Source organism: Eretmochelys imbricata, chromosome 1 (assembly GCF_965152235.1).
Source record: "Eretmochelys imbricata isolate rEreImb1 chromosome 1, rEreImb1.hap1, whole genome shotgun sequence".
NCBI classification, from domain to species: Eukaryota; Metazoa; Chordata; order Testudines; family Cheloniidae; genus Eretmochelys; species Eretmochelys imbricata.
In genome coordinates this window covers 41,155,475-41,177,029 of record NC_135572.1, presented here as the reverse complement: position 1 = coordinate 41,177,029, position 21,555 = coordinate 41,155,475, and the positions used below count along the sequence as shown (strand labels likewise).

The 21,555-nt window shown below is 43.5% G+C and overlaps 1 protein-coding gene across 8 annotated transcripts in view; it reads right to left on the bottom strand.

Annotated features, from left to right (window-relative positions):
* Window positions 1-21,555, bottom strand: part of ZMYM2 (zinc finger MYM-type containing 2) — a 178,085-nt gene that overhangs the window by 46,982 nt on the left and 109,548 nt on the right. The gene's annotated exons all lie outside the window — the stretch shown is intronic.

The following is a 21,555-nucleotide window of genomic DNA, read 5'->3' as shown; positions in this document are numbered from 1 at the left end:
GCCTGAATATCTATATTCTAACAAATATCAAATGCTTCACTAAAATGCAAATATGCTGTATAGACACTGAATGCCAAATACAGTACAGATACATAATCATTTTATTTATTCTAACTAAAAGGCAATCAAGTTAATCTGAGATGGATTATAGAAAACCTTGGGAGTTTAAGGACACAGGCAAACAGCAATAAAAAGATTTAGTTTCTATTAGCACATGTAATATGCTGTTGGCATGATTTTTAGAAGTGCTGAGCACAAATAAATCTCACTGAAGTCAATGGAACTGCAGGTGTTCAGCACCTTGGGGAAAAAAATTAAATAATCACGGAATTCTAATACCCAGCAAAATATAAAACAGAGAGCTTGCTTAGGAAACAGTTATGCAATGAAGAATTTAGAATACTGCTTGCAAATAAATTAGACATCATCTTGAAGTGACGCTGTCGCCAAAAATACTATATACAGGGGGTATCACTAAAAGTATTGGAGGTAGTAACTGCCTTCTACGCAGATCCGTTAAAGCTATGTTTGTGTTAAAAGGATTAGAGAGCAGAACCTATAGACGAGATTATGGAAATATGACATGCATAATTTAGAGACAATGTAACAATAATTATAAATACTTGAGTTACTAAATAAACAATTCCTCTTCCTTAAAAATGGGACACGTCACTTTTAAGTAGTTTGGTTTAGAAAATAAACTCTTCAAAAGAAATAAATCCAATGTAATACCCCTGAAGATGTCAGTGTTTATATTCATAATTTACTAATCAACTGTTCGGTCGTGGAAAGCTTCTTACCTGATTATTTCTTTTTTGCTAGCAGTGTCTCCTACAAATCTGACATGTGGGGCTGTTCCCCTCCCGCCTGCAATTCCAGAGGCGGTTCAGCATTGCAGCATAGACTGTGGATCACCATATGCAGCACCTTTATTCTGAAGGAGGCCTCTGACAGAGCACCATGTTGCTGCCCTACAGACTTCCACAACTGAAACAGGTGGTTTTGTATTTTCCACACACACACACAGATTCAGCGATTTCAAGTTCTGAAGGGACCATAGTGATCATCTAGTCTGACCTCCTGTATAAACACAGGCCACAGAAATTCCCCAGTTCCTAGAGCAAATCTTTTAGATAAGCATCCAACCTTGATTTTAAAATTGTAAGTGATGAAGAATCAATCCATCATGACCCTTGGCAAACTGTTCCAATGATTAAGCACCCTCACTGTTAAAAATTTACATTTTATTTCCAGCCTGAATTAATCTAGCTTCAGCTTCCAGCCACTGGGTCGTGCTATACCTTTCTCTGCTAGACTGAAGAACCCATTATTAAATATTTGTTTCTTCTGTAGATACTAACATACTATAATCAAATCAGCCCCTAACCTCCTCTTTGTTAAGATCAATAGATTGAGCTCCTTCAGTCTATCACTGTGAGGCTTTCTAATCCTTTAATCATTCTCATGACTCTTCTCTGAACTCTCTCAATTTATTAGCATCCTTCACAAATTACGGACACAGGAATTGGACACAGTACTCCAGTATCAGTCATACCAGTGACAAACACGGAGGTAAAACAACCTCTCTCCTCCTACCCCGCAGTTCACGCATCCAAGGATCACACACATTAGCCTTTTTGGCCACAGCATTGCACTGGGAGATCATGTTCAGCTGATTATCCACCATGTCCCCCAAGTCTTCCAGAGTCACTGCTTCCCAGGATAGAGTCCCCCATTATGCAAGTATGGCCTACATTCTTTATTCCCTATGGAATGTAAGGTTGTTTTGGAGTGTTTTAGAGTATGCGATCAAGTAATTTGCATTAAAAAGGTTAGACTCAAAGGGAAGATCCTAGATGGTATTCTGGACCTCTCAGGGGATCCCAAAGATTGTGACCATGACATACGCCTCATGACTGTAGCTATAGCAATGGCTCTAGAGGCAATATCAGATGTGTCAACTGCCACTTGAAGTGATGTTCTGGCCACTTGCAGACCTTTTTCAATGAAAGCTTGGAACTTGGCCCAGTCTTCCTGCCCAAGTTTGTTTTTAAACTCCGTAAATTTGGTGTAATTAAAGAAATCATATTTTGCTAACAACGTCTGGTAGTTAGCAACTCTGAATTGGAGACCAGCCGATTAGAATACTTTCCTATCCAAAAGGCTGGGACGTTTAGCAACTTATCAGTTTGTGTAGTCATGGAGTATTGTACCCAGGATCTTTCTGTAGCCACTTGCACCACTAAGGAGTTGGGCGCCAGATGGGTGAATAAGAACTCAGCCCCTTTAGCTAGTATGAAATACCTTATGTCAGCTATTTTTCATGTAGGGACACAAGAGGCATGGGTTGCCACCGATCTGGTAGGTTCCAGGTTGGCTTGACTAACTAGAAGGGCCACCCTCAAAGGACAGAGAGCTGGAGGATGTCCAATAGCCCGTTATGTGTCTTTCACCTCTTTGAGAGGTATGTGCAGCCACCTCTGCAACAACAGGTACACTTTGTGGTCGACGGGTGAACAGGATTATGAAGGAGCAACTGCCTCATCTGGAGAGGACAACAATATGCCAGTCAGAACCGACTCGATCTCTTCCTTCTCTGCAAATTCTGATGGAACTGGCTAGTATTGACTAGGAGAGGAGTATCAATGCGATTCCCTCATGGATCCTAGGCTTCTACTGTATAGATTAGTGATTCTCAATCTATTTACCATTGTGGGCCAAATATGCAGCTCTCTCTGCGTTATGTGGGCTGCAGCCACACAATATATGTACACTACCTGTATGGCCCTGAGGATGTCACATGGGCCGCAGCTGTGTAACGACTGGGCCACCAGTTGAGAACCACTAGTATAGATCCTACACACCCCAGTAAAACCAGCAGGGATTGATTGAAAGAGGATGACCTCAGGACATTACCTATAAGCAATTCCCTGCATAACCATATTTGGAAATACTGTCTGCCATTATCTTATCCAGTTTCTCTACAATTAGGAGAGAGATCCTGTGAACTAGGAAAAGCACAGGGCATGTTTACAATGGGGTGTAGCCATATGTGGTGCACTTCGATGTTGAACTAGATGCCATAGCTCTGGCTGAGAATCTCCGTGTGTCCATTAAGGTGTCTATGGTAAAAGTTGTTGCTAAAGTTACTTTTAAGGGTTAACGTGAAGCTAGGATGGTGCCTGTCATTCAGAGCCTTTAGGTCATCCAGTCGGAACACTGTAGCTCTTGCAAAGCATGCAGTGGCCAAGGATGCTCTGACAGTGGCTGAGGAAGCCTCAAAATTGCTCCAAAGAGTGTTGTGCGTTTTGGCAAGAAATCCCTATTTGATCGTATCATCATATCCTTCACTAAGGATGCCACCGAGGAATATGCTGTTGGTATTTTGTGAGGGTATTTTTTTGGTTGATGCATTTTGTACTTATTTAAATGCTTGTCCACTTAAATGCTTCCTCCCCATCAGAGTATTGCCATTCACAACAAAGAAAGGGTAAAGGGGAATTGCTGTCTCAAACTGGGATTTGGCTAGTGCATATTTGCCTTAAACTGGCAAAGGAATCAATCAGTATCAAAACAAACCATGACTACCTGCTGCATAGGGGCTACTCTGCAAAGCTAAACTGCCTCTATAACGGAAGAAAAGGGAACAGTGCCATGCACCACAGAATTGTGGAAGAAGCTAGGGTACAACGCAAAATGTCCAGAAGCTTAGAGCAACTTAGAAAGGAAAAGAGTTAAGAAAGAATTACAATAGGGTCTTTCATTACATAAACAAGACACAAACATGACATACTGTTTGGCAAACACCATACACACAGGAATGGCCTTTTATCTATAACTACATTTTATATTACATATATAGCTTGTGACATTTAACAAAGGATAAAAGAGCAAAAGAGAATTAAAATTGCTATAGAAATTAAAATGCTAAACATCTTTATTTGTGTGATTAAAGCGTAACCTTAACATTGCAGGAGCAGTTTTCTGCATATCACCAAGGATTCTGCATGGCATTTATATTCTTTTAAAAAGGTACATTATTGGCATTAAAAACACCGACATAATCCCTTTTAAGGTGGCTATGGGACATACAAACAAGGAAAAATTAACTGAAACAAAAAGCAAAAAAAATTTGATTTGAACTTTTTCTAAAGTCTGACAATAATGAGATCTAGAAGACAAGGCAATAATGTATACAAGCCAGGCAGTTGTCTTCATTCCTATAATTTACAATTTTATAGTCAACGACGAGCAACAGCATTAACTCAAAACAAACAAAAAAAAGACAGCATACGAACTTTTCCTCAGTACAGTTCTCCATCTAGTGGTCAAACAAAAAACAAAACAAGGAAAAAAATCCACAAGCAGAATCATTTGCTATATCATTTTATTTAAGCTGTGATATTTTTAACAAAGTTAATGACAAAAAATTATTCCAGTGTCAATAAGATAGCAAGCATTTTGTAATGAGACACTGAATTTTCAACAAAGTGTTGACACCCTCTCTTGTGGATAATTAAAATACAGAGATTTAAGGTCTTTCTAATATTTTCATTTTAATTTCTATAATCTAAGATTTCTTATATAAAAGACAAAAGTCTATACAGTCACAACTCAAAACTTTTTTTATGCATTGTACTAAAACTTCAGGGTCTAGATTAATAGAAAATATAAAATCTGAATGATCTTACAGTTAAATCTGATTTATGATTAGAAACAAGTGTTAAAACTGCAGTATGTTACTCAATGAATGTGCAGCCAGTAGGCAATCAGTGTCAAAGCCACTTAGTTTTCTGAGAAAGTTTATATTATTGTTTGCTCTGAAAAACCAACACAATATTGTTACAGTAAACTGGATTCTGTTTGGCTGAAGGCACTTACAGAAACATCACATTAAGTGCCTATTTGCATAATTTTTATAACTTAGTGATTTTGGGGGAAGTAGCAGTGAAGCATTATTTCTTCAGCATTCTGATGCTTAGACCCCTAATATACAGGAATCTTAAAAGCGTGTATCCTCTTCTTCCTTAGCAACTTGAACTCAGGCATATGCTTTGACCCTACAAAGGCCTTAGAAAGAGAGAGGAAACATCCCTTGCTCAGAAACCTTACCCAGAGACAACAGCTACCAAAGCAGTACACACTCTAAACTTAACAGGATTATTAATTTGAAACAGCCTTCAAATTAAACTTCAGAGAATTAAACTATTTTAACCTCATCCAGCTTTTTCCTTTTAGGATGGGTCAGACATGAAGTTGCTTAAAAAGAAAATTCCCAGATAAGAATATGGCTTTCCTTCTTCTAGATGGTTAAGATATGTAACAGTGTGATATTAATAGCAGTGAGTACCATATCCAAAAGAAAGAAACATTAACTATATACAGATTCTGGGCTTATCTACACGGTTAGTTAGCTTGCAGCAAGCCAGGCCTGCCACACAGTAATTGACTATGTGAATCCCGTTGCCACGCACTACGGAACTTCTGACACACAGCAAAACAGGACTGACGTAGTCAGTTACCATCTGACAGTCTCGCACGCTGCACATTCACTGCCCAGCTTACTGTGCACTAACTAGCTATTTAGACACGGCCTGTGAGTCCATAAGGAAAGAAGTTACTGAGTCACAGCTTGTAGCAATCTGTTCACAACTGGATGTGTTCATAGAATCCTAGAATATCAGGGTTGGAAGGGACCTCAGGAGGTCATCTAGTCCAACCCCCGCTCAAAGCAGGACCAATCCCCAACTAAATCATCCCAGCCAGGGCTTTGTCAAGCCTGACCTTAAAAACTTCTAAAGGAGGAGATTCCACCACCTCCCTAGGTAATGCAGTCCAGTGTTTCACTACCCTCCTAGTGAAAAAGTTTTTCCTAATATCCAACCTAAACCTCCCCCTCTGCAACTTGACACCATTGCTCCTTGTTCTGTCATCTGGTACCACTGAGAACAGTCTAGATCCATCCTCTTTGGAACCCCCTTTCAGGTAGTTGAAAGTAGCTATCAAATCCCCCCTCATTCTTCTCTTCTGCAGACTAAACAATCCCAGTTCGCTCAGCCTCTCCTCATAACTCATGTGTTCCAATGCCCTAATCATTTTTGTTGCCCTCTGCTAGATGCTTTCCAATTTTTCCACATCCTTCTTGTAGTGTGAGGCCCAAAACTGGACACAGTATTCCAGATGAGGCCTCACCAATGTCGAACAGAGGGGAACGATCTCGTCCCTCGATCTGCTGGCAATGCCCGTACTTATACAGCCCAAAATGCCACTGGCCTTCTTGGCAACAACGGCAAACTGACTCATATCTAGCTTCTCGTCCACTGTAACCCCTAGGTCCTTTTCTGCAGAACTGCTGCCTAGCCATTCAGTCCCTAGTCTGTAGCGGTGCATGGGATTCTTCCGTCCTAAGTGCAGGACTCTACACTTCTTCGTTGAACCTCATCAGATTTCTTTTGGCCCAATCCTCTAATTTGTCTAGGTCCTTCTATATCCTATCCCTACCCTCCAACGTATCTACCTCTCCTCCCAGTTTAGAGTCATCTGCAAACTTGCTGAGGGTGGAATCCACACCATCCTACAGATCATTTATGAAGATATTGAACAAAACCGGCCCGAGGACTGACCCTTGGGGCACTCCACTTGATACTGGCTGCTAACTAGACATGGAGCCATTGATCACTACCCATTGAGCCCGACGATCTAGCCAATTTTCTATCCACCTTCTAGTCCATTCATCCAGCTCATACTTCTTTAACTTGCTGGCAAGAATACTGTGGGAGACCGTATCAAAAGCTTTGCTAAAGTCAAGGAACAACACGTCCACTGCTTTCCTCTCATCCACAGAGCCAGTTATCTCGTCATAGAATGCAATTAGGTTAGTCAGGCATGACTTGCCCTTGGTGAATCCATGCTGACTGTTCCTCATCACTTTCCTCTCCCATAAGTGCTTCAGAATTGATTCCTTGAGGACCTGCTCCATGATTTTTCCAGGGACTGAGGTGAGGCTGACTGGCCCGTAGTTCCCAGGATCCTCCTTCTTCCATTTTTTAAAGATGGGCACTACATTAGCCTTTTTCCAGTCGTCCGGGACTTCCCCCGATTGCCATGAGTTTTCAGAGATAATGACCAATGGCTCTGCAATCACATCCGCCAACTCCTTTAGCACTCTCGGATGCAACGCATCCGGGCCCATGGACTTGTGCTTGTCCAGCTTTTCTAAATAGTCCCGAACCACTTCTTTCTCCACAGAGGGCTGGTCACCTCCTCTCCATGCTGTGCTGCTCAGTGCAGTAGTCTGGGAGCTGACCTTGTTCGTGAAGACAGAGGCAAAAAAAGCACTGAGTACATTAGCTTTTTCCACATCCTCTGTCACTAGGTTGCCTCCCTCATTCAGTAAGGGGCCCACACTTTCCTTGACTTCCTTCTTGTTGCCAACATACCTGAAGAAACCCTTCTTGTTACTCTTAACATCTCTTGCTAGCTGCAACTCCAATTGTGGTTTGGCCTTCCTGATTTCACTCCTGCATATCCGAGCAATATTTTTATACTCTTCCCTGGTCATTTGTCCAATCTTCCACTTCTTGTAAGCTTCTTTTTTGTGTTTAAGATCAGCAAGGATTTCACTGTTCAGCCAAGCTGGCCGCCAGCCATATTTACTGTTCTTTCTACACATCGGGATGGTTTGTCCCTGTAACCTCAATAAGGATTCTTTTAAAATACAGCCAACTCTCCTGGACTCCTTTCCCTGTCATGTTATTCTCCCAGGGGATCCTGCCCATCAGTTCCCTGAGGGAGTCAGAGTCTGCTTTTATGAAGTCCAGGGTCCGTATTCTGCTGCTCTCCTTTCTTCCCTGTGTCAGGATCCTGAACTCGACCATCTCATGGTCACTGCTTCCCAGGTTCCCATCCACTTTTGCTTCCCGTACTAATTCTTCCCAGTTTGTGAGCAGCAGGTCAAGAAGAGCTCTGCCCCTAGTTGGTTCCTCCACCACTTGCACCAGGAAATTGTCCCCTACATTTTCCAAAAACTTCCTGGATTGTCTGTGCACCGCAGTATTGCTCTCCCAGCAGATATCACGGTGATTGAAGTCTCCCATGAGAACCAGGGCCTGCGATCTAGTAACTTCCGTGAGATGCCGGAAGAAAGCCTCGTCCACCTCCTCTCCCTGGTCCGGTGGTCTACAGCAGACTCCCACCACGACATCACCCTTGTTGCTCACACTTCTAAACTTAATCCAGAGACTCTCAGGTTTTTCTGCAGTTTCATACTTGAGCTCTGAGCAGTCATACATACAATGCAACTCCCCCACCTTTTCTGCCCTGCCTGTCCTTTCTGAACAGTTTATATCCATCCACGATAGTACTCCATTCATGTGAGTTATCCCAATCACATCATAATTCCTTGACTGTGCCAGGACTTCCAGTTCTCCCTGCCTGTTTCCCAGGCTTCTTGCCTCTCAGGGCACTTCAAAGAAAACGTACTGATGGCCAAGTTACCGTTCTGCAAATTTCCTCATTCTGTCTTCGATGTTGCCACCTATCTGATTGAGAGCACAGGAATACACACGACTGGGTCTGCTCCTCTTGCTTCAGCCTTTGCAATGCTCACCTTTTCACTGAGGTGTTTAAGCTTTTTGTTTCCTGGAATGCAAAGTGGCAATGCACTATGAGGTCACTTTAATTTCCACCAGTCATTGGTAGACTGATTTTCATGACTCCTCTACTGGTCAATTCATGCTGTTCAACTTCCCTGGAGCGCTTGGGATTTGGACAGAGGTCTGAGGACGACCTTATCCAGGTAGAAGGTTTGGGTATTCTCATTTCATGGATACTGCATATATTTCCAAATCTCTCCTAGTCGAAGAAGATTTGGAAGTAAAAGTACAGAGAGACTTATCCCAGCAGCATGAATGGGTATCTCAGTGCCTTAAAAAAATAACTAAGGCTCCAAAGAATGTGAACAACAAAGATGCTGCCCTCAGGAATGTGGTATCATGTCAATGGCTAGCACAGCCAGTCAAGTTTTTTTGTTTGTTTGTTTTGTAGCTGATCAAGTGCATAATAGACAAAGTATGTTTCTTGACAGCACTTGCTTTGAAACCCACAGATTCGCAGCCTTGCAAAAATTCCAACGTGTGTTTAACTTCTGTTGACTTTGCTTAGAAGTCTTTCATAATACCAATATCTGAACTTTGTCCATATTTTCTCTTTCAATGAGTTTAATTTATTTCAGGAAGCTAGGAATGTGTCAATATCTTTGTGACTATCCAAGGGAGCATCAGTTCATCCCTCACAAACTCTCAGTTTATCGTAGCATGTTAGAATTTAGTGGATGATCCACCCACCCACTCCACATGTCAGAAGACTTGTATTGGACCAGATTACTGGAGGATGATGTGCATTGGGATTATGTCCAAGAACCATTGCCTCCATGCCCTTTGGGGCCAATCAGCATCATTACAACTTGTTCCACTGCAATCTTTTTATGGTCATTCCCAGGAAAGACGTACAGCTATACCAAAGGTGATGTTTAGAAGAGAAGAAGATCTACCACTATCATGGGATCTCTCTGCTTGTTAAGCAAAAAAAATTTGAGTCTGTTTGGAGACCTGACTTGACCCATTTACCTGTACAACAATGCTGGCTCCCAATCCCGCAATGACATCACCAATGAAGATAGTCCTATCCTTGGTATACAGTACTCAAACTGATTTTATGTGGCCTCTGCCCAGCTCAACAGTTTATTATCCTTATTATGCAGCATGGACAACTTTGATCGTACGTACCATCACCTTAGTGTTGTCAACTATGACTAGCGTGTGTGCGCGGTACAGATATATCTATAATTTAAGCACAAGTTGGATTGCCCCAAGTTACAACCAGTTTATGTTCCTTTTTTGATTCTTGGTCTGCCTGGTTAATTTGGTAGTTCAGATTATCTCTATGGGGAGGCATGCATCCATTGTTAGCATTGCTCTAATGGTACCATGGATGCGTGCCACCTCAGTAGAAATAATCTGAACTATCAGCAACAGTCTGACACTGACAAGTTAGGCTGATTTAATATTTTTTGGGTGGCTCCTCCTATTTATTGTGGGCCCATTAAGTTGGGGGCCCTCCACTTTGTACTTAAGGCTGGAATATGAGTGGCTCTGCAACTCTACAGCTTTCTCTTAGGGAAGCACACCAAGTGAAGAGATAATAGCATGTCCTGAGCCTGCCTTAGAAATCTTATTTGTACCAGCTGTGCAGCTGACAGTGTGTACGTCTATACTTCACACTCCTTACAGCAGCACGCTGAGTATATATGCTGCATGCCCCCCCTAGCAGGGGCATAGATAATACAAAAGACAGTAAAGCACTGCTTAGGCACATAAAGACGCACATGAATCCTTTGGGTACATACCCTAGATAGCTCTCTACATACCCAAGCAATTCCTCTCCTGTAGACACTGCTATGTTTAAGAATGTAGTATCCTGCTGCCTCCCCACTGCCTGAGTCTTTCGCCACCACAGGGAAAGAAGTTGGGAGTGACTTGGATTAGATTATGGATGCTTGACCTGCAACTCTGAGGGACAACAAATTTGTCTTAGTGTCTTATGTTCCACTGAGTGTCCTCCCTCAAAACTCTTGATTACCCATGTGTTTGAGTTAGCCTTCCCTCATGGATGAGCAAATTTCTGACACCACCTTCCGAAGAAATGTATCTGAGTTTTGTTGTTTGGTACAGGAGACTAGTCTGTTTCCCGCTTCCCCTTGTTCCAGCAGCCACTGCTGGGAACACAGCTGCACCTGTGTACTCTAGATGAGCAATGGTCATAAAAGGACTGCTTCTCTGAAAAAGACTACTTAAATTCCTTCTGTGATGCCTTATGGAAGGCAGGCAGCATCTTGTACATATCCATCACCTCCATGACAGCTCTGACTTTTACTTCCCCGTGCAGTTTTTTGCTTGCATATTTAGAGGCAGTTTAATTGTTACGTATGTGCATCTACCTTCCAAAATCTAAACCAACAATGTCTCCTCACCCAATATACTGGACACCACGGACGAGAGCAAGCAGCATGAGCCCCAGAATTCATCCGCTGTAAAGGAGGCATCCAAAGATATGTTTGGAAGAACTGATTTTAATTTCTACCTGTTGGTTGAACAGTCTTCCAGTTCATGAGTCAGGCCAGTATAGCTTGAGAACAGAATGAAGTTGTAGAGGCTTGTAGTAAAGATCCTTTAGAGTCAATCATCTCTCAAGGATGGCCTCCTATCCACAATCATCCTGTCCAGGGACTCCTTGAGTAAGAATTCCCCCTCTAAGGATTCAGTTGTGTCTTGGGGTATGTCTATAATGCACATTAAGCCCGGGCTCTGACTCAGGTTTGAGCCCAAGCCCTGCTTCCATCCACATACAAATCAGTCTGACTCTGTTCCACAAGCACTCAAGACCTGGGTTGCAGGAACCTGTGAGAGGGGTGAGTCAGAGTCCATGTCCCACTAGGACTTGGGTCTAGGCCCTGTCGTTTTGCAACGTGGATGCAGTTCAAGCCGCGGACCCAAGTCAGAAGATCTAAGTAGTGCAGTATTAGCATGGCTGTGAACCTGGGTCCAGCAATTGTATACCTAGGTTTAAAAAGCAGTGTGAGTGCTCAAGTGTGGGCTTGGAAACACTGAGAACCACAAGCCCAGGTCCCACAGAACCACGTTTATAGTGCAGCGTAGACATACCCTCAATTGAACAGCAATAGCTGCGTCTAACTTCACCAAAGGTACATTGACCTTTTTATTCTTTAGGAGCAAACAGGACTTCTGAAGTGATCTGATCGTTCTACTTGGGTATTCACACTGTCTTTATAATATACATGTTGGATGCTGGGACACTGGGACATTATCCAGGTACAATCTGGACTACTGAACAGCTGTGTCCCTTCAATTCTCCAGTCTGGGGAACCTTTTACATTGCTTCACTGTGAGAGCAACCACCCCTGGCCTGTTCACACATAGCCTCTAGCATGTAAATTACTCCCAACTACACTGCATGAGTGCTTAGCTAGCCACTCATGAATTACATTGCAGAGTGACAAGCAAATCCCCAGTCCCAGACTTGTCCCCAGAAATGTGTGTCTTGTACTGTCCAGTTCTTTCCTTCTGGACAATACAAGCTCATAGGAAGTCCATATCATTTTCCCAAACACTTCAATCCAAATACACTGGTTTAGACAAAACAAGTTTATTAACTACAGAAAGACAGATTTTAAATGATTACAAGTAATGAGGCATAAAACGAGAACTGGTTACAAAGAAATAAAAGATAAAATACAAACTAAAACCTACTTTAACAAGTTAAGTGAACGAAGCAAAAGGGTCGGTCTCTCTCACCACATGTTCTCTTGTAGTCTTACGGGCTGGATCTTTCATGAATTCCTCCCCAGTCCAATGATGCTTCCTTTGTCTTTCGAGTGTTGTAGGTGCCATGAGTAGAGATGAAAGAAGAGATAATTTGTAGCTTGTGGCGGGTCTGCCATGAGTAATCACAGCTCACTGACTTTTCTGGATGATGTTATGGCGAGTAGGAACGTAACTTTCAGTGAAAGATGGGACACAGAACATCAGGCTAAAGGTTTGAAGGGAGGTCTGGTGAGAGAGCAAAGAACAAAAATGAGGTCCCACTGGGATGAGAGTTTCACCAACAGTGGGAAGGATCGAAAAAGCCCCTTCGAAAATCTAGCTGTTGCACGATGAGAAAAGATAGCGTAGTTGTCAACAGGAGAATGAACTCTGACTGCTACCAAATGAACCCAGAGGGAACCTAAAGAAAGACCAAAAGTTTTAAGGATAAGTAGATATGCCAGAATATAAGGGGTCCCAGCAGATTCTGGAGATACCAGTTATCGGTGACCCCAACAGGAAAAACGTTTCCATTTATCTGAACATCTGCTGGTAGAATCTTTCCTACTTTGATTGAGAATAGACTGCACCACTCTGGAACATAAACACACTACAACCGATGCCCATCCAAGCACCAAGCCCTGAGTTGCAACAGTTCCGGGTTAGGGTGCCTGAAGATGTCTTTGTGTTATGTCAGAAGGTCCAGAAATGTACAGATTCTTATGGGCGGACAAGAAGAGAGTTTCAGTATATCCGTGAACCAGAACTATTTTGGCAAGTTGGATGCAATAAGGAAGACTCAAGCTCTGTCATGACAAATTTTCCATAGAATCTATGGTAGTAATGGGATTGGAGGTAACATATCTGAGGTGATCCCTCTATGGTAGCAGAAGGGCAACTCCCTTTGAGCCCTTGCCTAGAGCAACTCTGGAGCAGTACAGAGAGAGCTTCCTAGTCATCTGAGAGGTGAAAAGTTCCCATAATGGCATTCCGCACTGGTGAAGACCTCATCAGGAACCGAATCATGAATCTCCCATTTCTGGTCCACAGAAAAATGGCAAATATGCTTCTGAAAGGATTATTTGATGGCTGGTGGACCAAAGATTAAATGACTCCACACAAGGAGGGACGGGGATCTCGTTCCCCTCTGATTGTTTGTGTAGAAGACAGTTGTCACATTGTCCAACATTATTTGGATATGCTGGGATCAGATGAATGGGAAAGAAGGAATTGCAGGCCCAACACACAGCTCTCAGTTCTAGTAAATTGACATTCATCTTGGACTACCTAGGGGTATGATCATCTATATGAACTTCCCAACCTGAGAGGGAGGCATCAGTAACAATGGTTGTCTTCGGTGTCCATGTGAGGAAAGGGATCCCCACTCAAACTTTCTTCAACTTTATCCACTGGACAAAAACGTCTGGAACCTTAAACAGAGCGGTCATTTTGGCATTAACGTTGCCTCGCTATGGTGAGTACACAGACAGAAACCAGGTTTTCAGACAACAAAGATGAAGATTGAAAAATGGTTTCACATGTGTGCATGAGGCCACAAGGCCAAGGAGGGACAGGCATGTTCTGACTTATGTCCAGGGCCTGAAGGTGACCTGGTTTATGAGAGCACCCAGGGAATGGAATCTCTCAATAGATAGAAAGGCTCTTGTTGCGGTACAATCCAAGGTCATTTCTATGGATGTTTGCGGTGCTAGTAGGGGTCAACGTGGACTTCTCATAGCTGACACGAACTTCTAGAGAAGGACATAGGTGGAACAGGAATCAGGCTGACAACCAGACTTCCTCATATGATCTGCTCATTAGGAGCCAGTCATACAGGTATGGGAAGATGGTGAACTCATTCCTTCTCATCCAAGCTGCCACCACTGAAAAAAAAATTGTAAAGACTCTGCACGCTGTAGCTAATACAAATGGAAGAACCCAGAATTGGTAATGGTCTTGACCAAAGGGGAACAAGAGGAACCTGAGGAACCTTCAGTGGGATGGGCAAATGTCTATGTGAAAGTATGCCAAGATAAGGCGGGTTTTACTGGACTAATTTCTACTGGTGAAAGAGAACAGCTTTCAAGCTGCACAAAGTATGCATCTTTCATGTCAAAAGCCACCAACCGTGTGCCCTCTTCCAGGCAGTGAATTATTGATGCCAATGTGATCATGCAGAATTTTAATTTTCGGATGTATATATTTAGTCAGTGTAGGCTTAGAATAGGCCTGCATCTCCTATTCTTTCCGAGAACTAAGAAGTATGGGGAGTAGAATCCTTCACCCTGATGTTGAGGTGGAACTTCTTCTTTCTCCACTGGGGAGCCATAGGAGTCCACTTCTTGAAAGAGAATTTCCTCATAAGACTGGTTCCTGAAAAGGAACTAGGAAGGGGGTTTGTGGGTAGGAGTTGACAGAAACACAATCAGATAGCCACAATGAATCATTTCCAGTACCCATCTGTTGGTTGCTAGGATCCTCCACTTGCAGGCAAATTTGGTAAGGCAGCCATCAAAAAACTGAGAGGGGAGGATGATGTGGCATCAATAAAGAGACACGGTCTCAGCAGTCTCGTCAAAATAAATTCTTTGTTTGAGGGTTAGAATGAGGTGTGGCAGTGGATGTCACAGGACTTGTGTGTCTGGGCCTGTGCATGCTCTGTCACTTATGTGGTGATTCCTGAGGGCGCTGGTAGTAAAAAAGTTGAGGGGGTTGTCTCACTCTGTATCCTTGCAATGCTGTCTCATAGAGGCAAGGGTATAAATGCCCAGAAAGTGAAAAGTTTTTTCTTGAGTCCTTGAGGGAGTGGAGAGGTTCATCCGTCTTCTCTTGGAACAAATTAACTGCATCTAAAGGCCGATCCTGAATGGTGCTCTGTACCTCCCCTGGGAAATCTGAGGATTGTAACCAGGAAGGTCATAGCCATCCCTCTGACCACAACATCTGCAGCAGATACTGCAGCTTGGAGGGAAGTCTTGACCACCAAATTTGCCCTCATCAATTAAGGAGTGGAAGTGGGCTCTAACTTCCTAAAGCAGCTTGTCTTTAAAATCTAAAAACTTCACATAATTGTTAAAAATCATATTTAGCTAGATGAGCCTTGAAATTCAAAATCCTGAACTGGAGAGAGATGGAGGAAGAGATCTTTCTTCCCAGGAGATTCAGCCATTTGGCACCCTTTTTTGAGGGAACCATTTTTGGGCGTTGCAGCCTGGATCTCTCAGTGGCTGCTTGTACCACCAAGGAGTTAGACAGTGGGTACAAGAACAGAAACTCTCTCCCCTTGGATGGAACAAAATAGTGCTTCTCGGCCCTCTTTAGGGTGGGAGCACAAGAAGCAGGAGCGTGCCACATCATTTTTGCTGGATCCACGATGACCTCATTGATCAGGCGGGCACTCGACTGGGGCCTGAGTACTGTAAAATGCCTCACAATCTATTCTGGAGCTCCTGAACTTCAAGTTGTATCTGCAGCTTGGACACCACCCTGTGCAGGAGGAGTTCCTGATATTGCCTGAATTCATCAGCCAGAGACCATGAAGATGGGGTAACTGCCTCATCAGGGGAGGATGATGAAATTGCTCCCAGAACCACTAGGTCCGGATCACCTTTGTCCTCCGAATACTCCAACTGGACTGCTTAGGGTTGGCCAGTAGATTGTAATTAAAGTTCATGTACCAATCCGGGATGCCCACTAGTACCAGTATGAGGGATTAAATGGCACAAGAAACAGGAGTACGAAACAGCAAGATTTTTTTGGTTTGGTTTAAAGATTTTAGATTAAATGGGTTCTACTACAAAATGAAATCTGAATCCTACTGTTTGCTCTACTTGGAGGAAGAGAATTCTAGGCAAGGTTTGCAAGATTAGGGTTAAATCTGATCACTGGATCAAAGGACCAATATGCCTCTAAATCCCAATGATCTAGTCTATGTCTCACAACCATATAGAAGCGCTGTAGCATGACTCCTGACAGACATTTAGTTTAGTAAAAAGAAAAGGAGTACTTGTGGCACCTTAGAGACTAACCAATTTATTTGAGCATAAGCTTTCGTGAGCTACAGCTCACTTCATCGGATGCATACTGTGGAAAGTGTAGAAGATCTTTTTATATACACACAAAGCATAAAAAGATCTTCTACACTTTCTACAGTATGCATCCAATGAAGTGAGCTGTAGCTCACGAAAGCTTATGCTCAAATAAATTGGTTAGTCTCTAAGGTGCCACAAGTACTCCTTTTCTTTTTGCGAATACAGACTAACACGGCTGTTACTCTGAAACCTGTCATTTAGTTTATAGTGTTTATTTTGATACCCTATTGTTCCATAGGTGGTGTGACATCATTCCAAATGCAGAGCTGCCCTTGGCTATCCAATGGGTAATCTCATCAATTTTGACATTCTGTGACTCCCTAGGTAGCAAAACTTCTTCATAGACTTGAGAGGAGCATTGCAGATTTTAATTGGGTAGACATGTCCATTCCCCAGCATAGGCTGGTGCTATACTTCAGTTTTCTTTAGGCTGATTGTGAAACTAAAATGATTGATTGCACAAGTGAAGTGATCAGTTATAAACTGAACATCCTCAAGCAAGCAACCAGTGGACAGATTCTGGGTCGCCTCCCCGGGGCAGTGCCATCCACCACTGAATGATAATGAATACCTATCAAGACAGCAAACTATAGCTTGAAAGGGACTTTCATAATCTATTTATGTGTAAAAATGATTTCCTGGTGACTTCTTTTTTCTTTGCAGGGCTGTTGTAACCCAGGTTGGTCCCAGGAGATGAGAGAGATAAGGTAGGTGAGTAATACCTTTTACTGGATCAACTTCTGTTCATGGAAGAGGTACGAGCTTTCGAGCTTCATAGGGAAGAAAAGGAAGAACTCTCTGAAGTTCAATGGCTTATACCTTCTGCCAACAGAAGTTGGTCCAGTCAAAGATATTACCTCACCTACCTTCTTTCAGAAGGCTGAACAACAGAGTGGATTGCTTCTTTTTGCTAACCAGAAGGATACACTATATTCTATATACATTTAAACAATTATGCATCTTAACTTACATTTATTCAGTTCTTAATTTTTATATATTTCTTATGTTAGATAATGGTGAATTATGCATTTAGCATTCACTAACTGATTATTAATTTTTTACTTATGATTTGTGTCAAGCTTTATTTGGATGGAAATTCAAATTCAACTAAAAATGCACAAAAACAGCATTTAAATTTTTTAAAATGATTATTAAATAAAACTACAATACCTTAAATGTGTGAGATACATAAGAAAAAAAAGTTTATCAAAACACGTTTTGCAAAACAGGCTGCACTGCGGGGACAGGACGACGGTGAAGAAATTTGGCAGCATGTGACCTCCAGAAGAAGAAAGGGGAGCGTCCATGTACCAGCAACGCAGATACGGGTAAGTAACCGTTTTCATGTTCTCTCCACAGGTACCAATGCGAAGAGTGGACTAGATGATACATTGAGGGAAGGGAACAAAAGGAGACTCCGCCGATTGGAAGGCATGAGATGCACTGTCCTAGGGTTGGTGGTTCCATGACAACCGCTCCCAAGAGAACGAAGTGGGTGGTGGTGGTCGGGGACTCTCTCCTCAGGGGGACTAAGTCATGTATCTGCCGCCCCGACCGGGAAAACCGAGAAGTCTGCTGCTTGCCAGGAGCAAGGATTCACGATGTGACGGAGAGACTGCCGAGACTCATGAAGCCCTCGGATCGCTACCCCTTCCTGCTTCTCCACGTGGGCACCAATGATACTGTCAAGAATGACCTTGAGCAGATCATTGCAGACTACGTGGCTCTGGGAAGAAGGATAAAGGAGTTTGACGTGCAAGTGGTGTTCTCGTCCATCCTCCCCGTGGAAGGAAAAGGCCTGGGATGAGACCGTTGAATCGTGGAAGTCAATGAATGGCTACTCAGGTTTGGGCTTTGATCATGGGATGGTGTTCCAAGAAGGAGGAGTGCTAGGCAGAGACAGGCTCCACCTAATGAAGAGAGGGAAGAGCATCTTCGCAAGCAGGCTGGCTAACCTAGTGAGGAGGGATTTAAACTAAGTTCAACGGGGGAAGGAGACCAAAGCCCTGAGGTAAGTGGGGAAGTGGGATACTGGGAGGAAGCACGAGCAGGAGCATATGAGGGGGAGGGCGCCTGCTTCAAACTGAGAAAGAGGGACGATCAGCGAGTTATCTCAAGTGCCTATACACAAATGCAAGAAGCCTGGGAAACAAGCAGGGAGAACTGGAAGTCCTGGCACAGTCAAGGAATTATGACGTGATTGGAATAACAGAGACTTAGTGGGATAACTCACATGAATGGAGTACTATCGTGGATGGATATAAACTGTTCAGAAAGGACAGGCAGGGCAGAAAAGGTGGGGGAGTTGCATTGTATGTATGACTGCTCAGAGCTCAAGTATGAAACTGCAGAAAAACCTGAGAGTCTCTGGATTAAGTTTAGAAGTGTGAGCAACAAGGGTGATGTCATGGTGGGAGTCTGCTATAGACCACCGGACCAGGGAGAGGAGGTGGACGAGGCTTTCTTCCGGCATCTCACGGAAGTTACTAGATCGCAGGCCCTGGTTCTCATGGGAGACTTCAATCACCGTGATATCTGCTGGGAGAGCAATACTGCGGTGCACAGACAATCCAGGAAGTTTTCGGAAAATGTAGGGGACAATTTCCTGGTGCAAGTGGTGGAGGAACCAACTAGGGGCAGAGCTCTTCTTGACCTGCTGCTCACAAACTGGGAAGAATTAGTAGGGGAAGCAAAAGTGGATGGGAACCTGGGAAGCAGTGACCATGAGATGGTCGAGTTCAGGATCCTGACACAGGGAAGAAAGGAGAGCAGCAGAATACAGACCCTGGACTTCAGAAAAGCAGACTCTGACTCCCTCAGGGAACTGATGGGCAGGATCCCCTGGGAGAATAACATGACAGGGAAAGGAGTCCAGGAGAGTTGGCTGTATTTTAAAAGAATCCTTATTGAGGTTACAGGGACAAACCATCCCGATGTGTAGAAAGAACAGTAAATATGGCTGGCGGCCAGCTTGGCTGAACAGTGAAATCCTTGCTGATCTTAAACACAAAAAAGAAGCTTACAAGAAGTGGAAGATTGGACAAATGACCAGGGAAGAGTATAAAAATATTGCTCGGATATGCAGGAGTGAAATCAGGAAGGCCAAACCACAATTGGAGTTGCAGCTAGCAAGAGATGTTAAGAGTAACAAGAAGGGTTTCTTCAGGTATGTTGGCAACAAGAAGGAAGTCAAGGAAAGTGTGGGCCCCTTACTGAATGAGGGAGGCAACCTAGTGACAGAGGATGTGGAAAAAGCTAATGTACTCAATGCTTTTTTTGACTCTGTCTTCACGAACAAGGTCAGCTCCCAGACTACTGCACTGAGCAGCACAGCATGGAGAGGAGGTGACCAGCCCTCTGTGGAGAAAGAAGTGGTTCGGGACTATTTAGAAAAGCTGGACGAGCACAAGTCCATGGGCCCGGATGCGTTGCATCCGAGAGTGCTAAAGGAGTTGGCGGATGTGATTGCAGAGCCATTGGTCATTATCTCTGAAAACTCATGGCAATCGGGGGAAGTCCCGGACGACTGGAAAAAGGCTAATGTAGTGCCCATCTTTAAAAAATGGAAGAAGGAGGATCCTGGGAACTACGGGCCAGTCAGCCTCACCTCAGTCCCTGGAAAAATCATGGAGCAGGTCCTCAAGGAATCAATTCTGAAGCACTTATGGGAGCGGAAAGTGAAGAGGAACAGTCAGCATGGATTCACCAAGGGCAAATCATGCCTGACTAACCTAATTGCATTCTATGACGAGATAACTGGCTCTGTGGATGAGAGGAAAGCAGTGGACGTGTTGTTCCTTGACTTTAGCAAAGCTTTTGATACAGTCTCCCACAGTATTCTTGCCAGCAAGTTAAAGAAGTATGAGCTGGATGAATGGACTAGAAGGTGGATAGAAAATTGGCTAGATCGTCAGGCTCAATGGGTAGTGATCAATGGCTCCATGTCTAGTTAGCAGCCAGTATCAAGTGGAGTGCCCCAAGGGTCAGTCCTCGGGCCGGTTTTGTTCAATATCTTCATAAATGATCTGTAGGATGGTGTGAATTGCACCCTCTGCAAGTTTGCAGATGACACTAAACTGGGAGGAGAGGTAGATACGTTGGAGGGTAGGGATAGGATACAGAAGGACCTAGACAAATTAGAGGATTGGGCCAAAAGAAATTTGATGAGGTTCAACAAGGACAAGTGCAGAGTCCTGCACTTAGGACGGAAGAATCCCATGCACCGCTACAGACTAGGGACCAAATGGCTAGGCAGCAGTTCTGCAGAAAAGGACCTAGGGGTTACAGTGGACGAGAAGCTAGATATCAGTCAACAGTGTGCCCTTGTTGCCAAGAAAGCCAATGGCATTTTGGGCTGTATAAGTACGGGCATTGCCAGCAGATCGAGGGACGAGATCATTCTCCTCTATTCGACATTGGTGAGGCCTCATCTGGAGTACTGTGTCCAGTTTTGGGCCCTACACTACAAGAAGGATGTGGAAAAATTGGAAGACATCCAGCGGAGGGCAACAAAAATTATTAGGGGATTGGAACACATGAGTTAGGAGAAGAGGCTGAGGGAACTGGGATTGTTTAGTCTGCAGAAGAGAAGAATGAGGGGGGATTTGATAGCTGCTTTCAACCAGCTAAAAGGGGGTTTCCAAAGACGATGGATCTAGACTGTTCTCAGTGGTACCAGATGACAGAACAAGGAGCAATGGTTTCAAGTTGCAGTGGGGGAGGTTTAGGTTGGATATTAGGAAAAACTTTTTCACCAGGAGGGTAGTGAAACACTGGAATGCGTTACCTAGGGAGGTGGTAGAATCTCCTTCCTTAGAAGATTTTAAGGTCAGGCTTCAGAAAGTCCTGGCTGGGATGATTTAGTTGGGGATTGATCCTGCTTTGAGCAGGGGGTTGGACTAGATGATCTCCTGAGGTCCCTTCCAACCCTGATATTCTATGATTCTAAACCAAATGACTTATTAAATAAAGAAAGTATTCTCTATAGTTAGCAAACTGAACTGACTGTTTCTGGCCACCATGTCCATCAAGATTTTATAACGAGTAGATCTCATCCTCTCACAGCTATATTTTTTTCATAGACT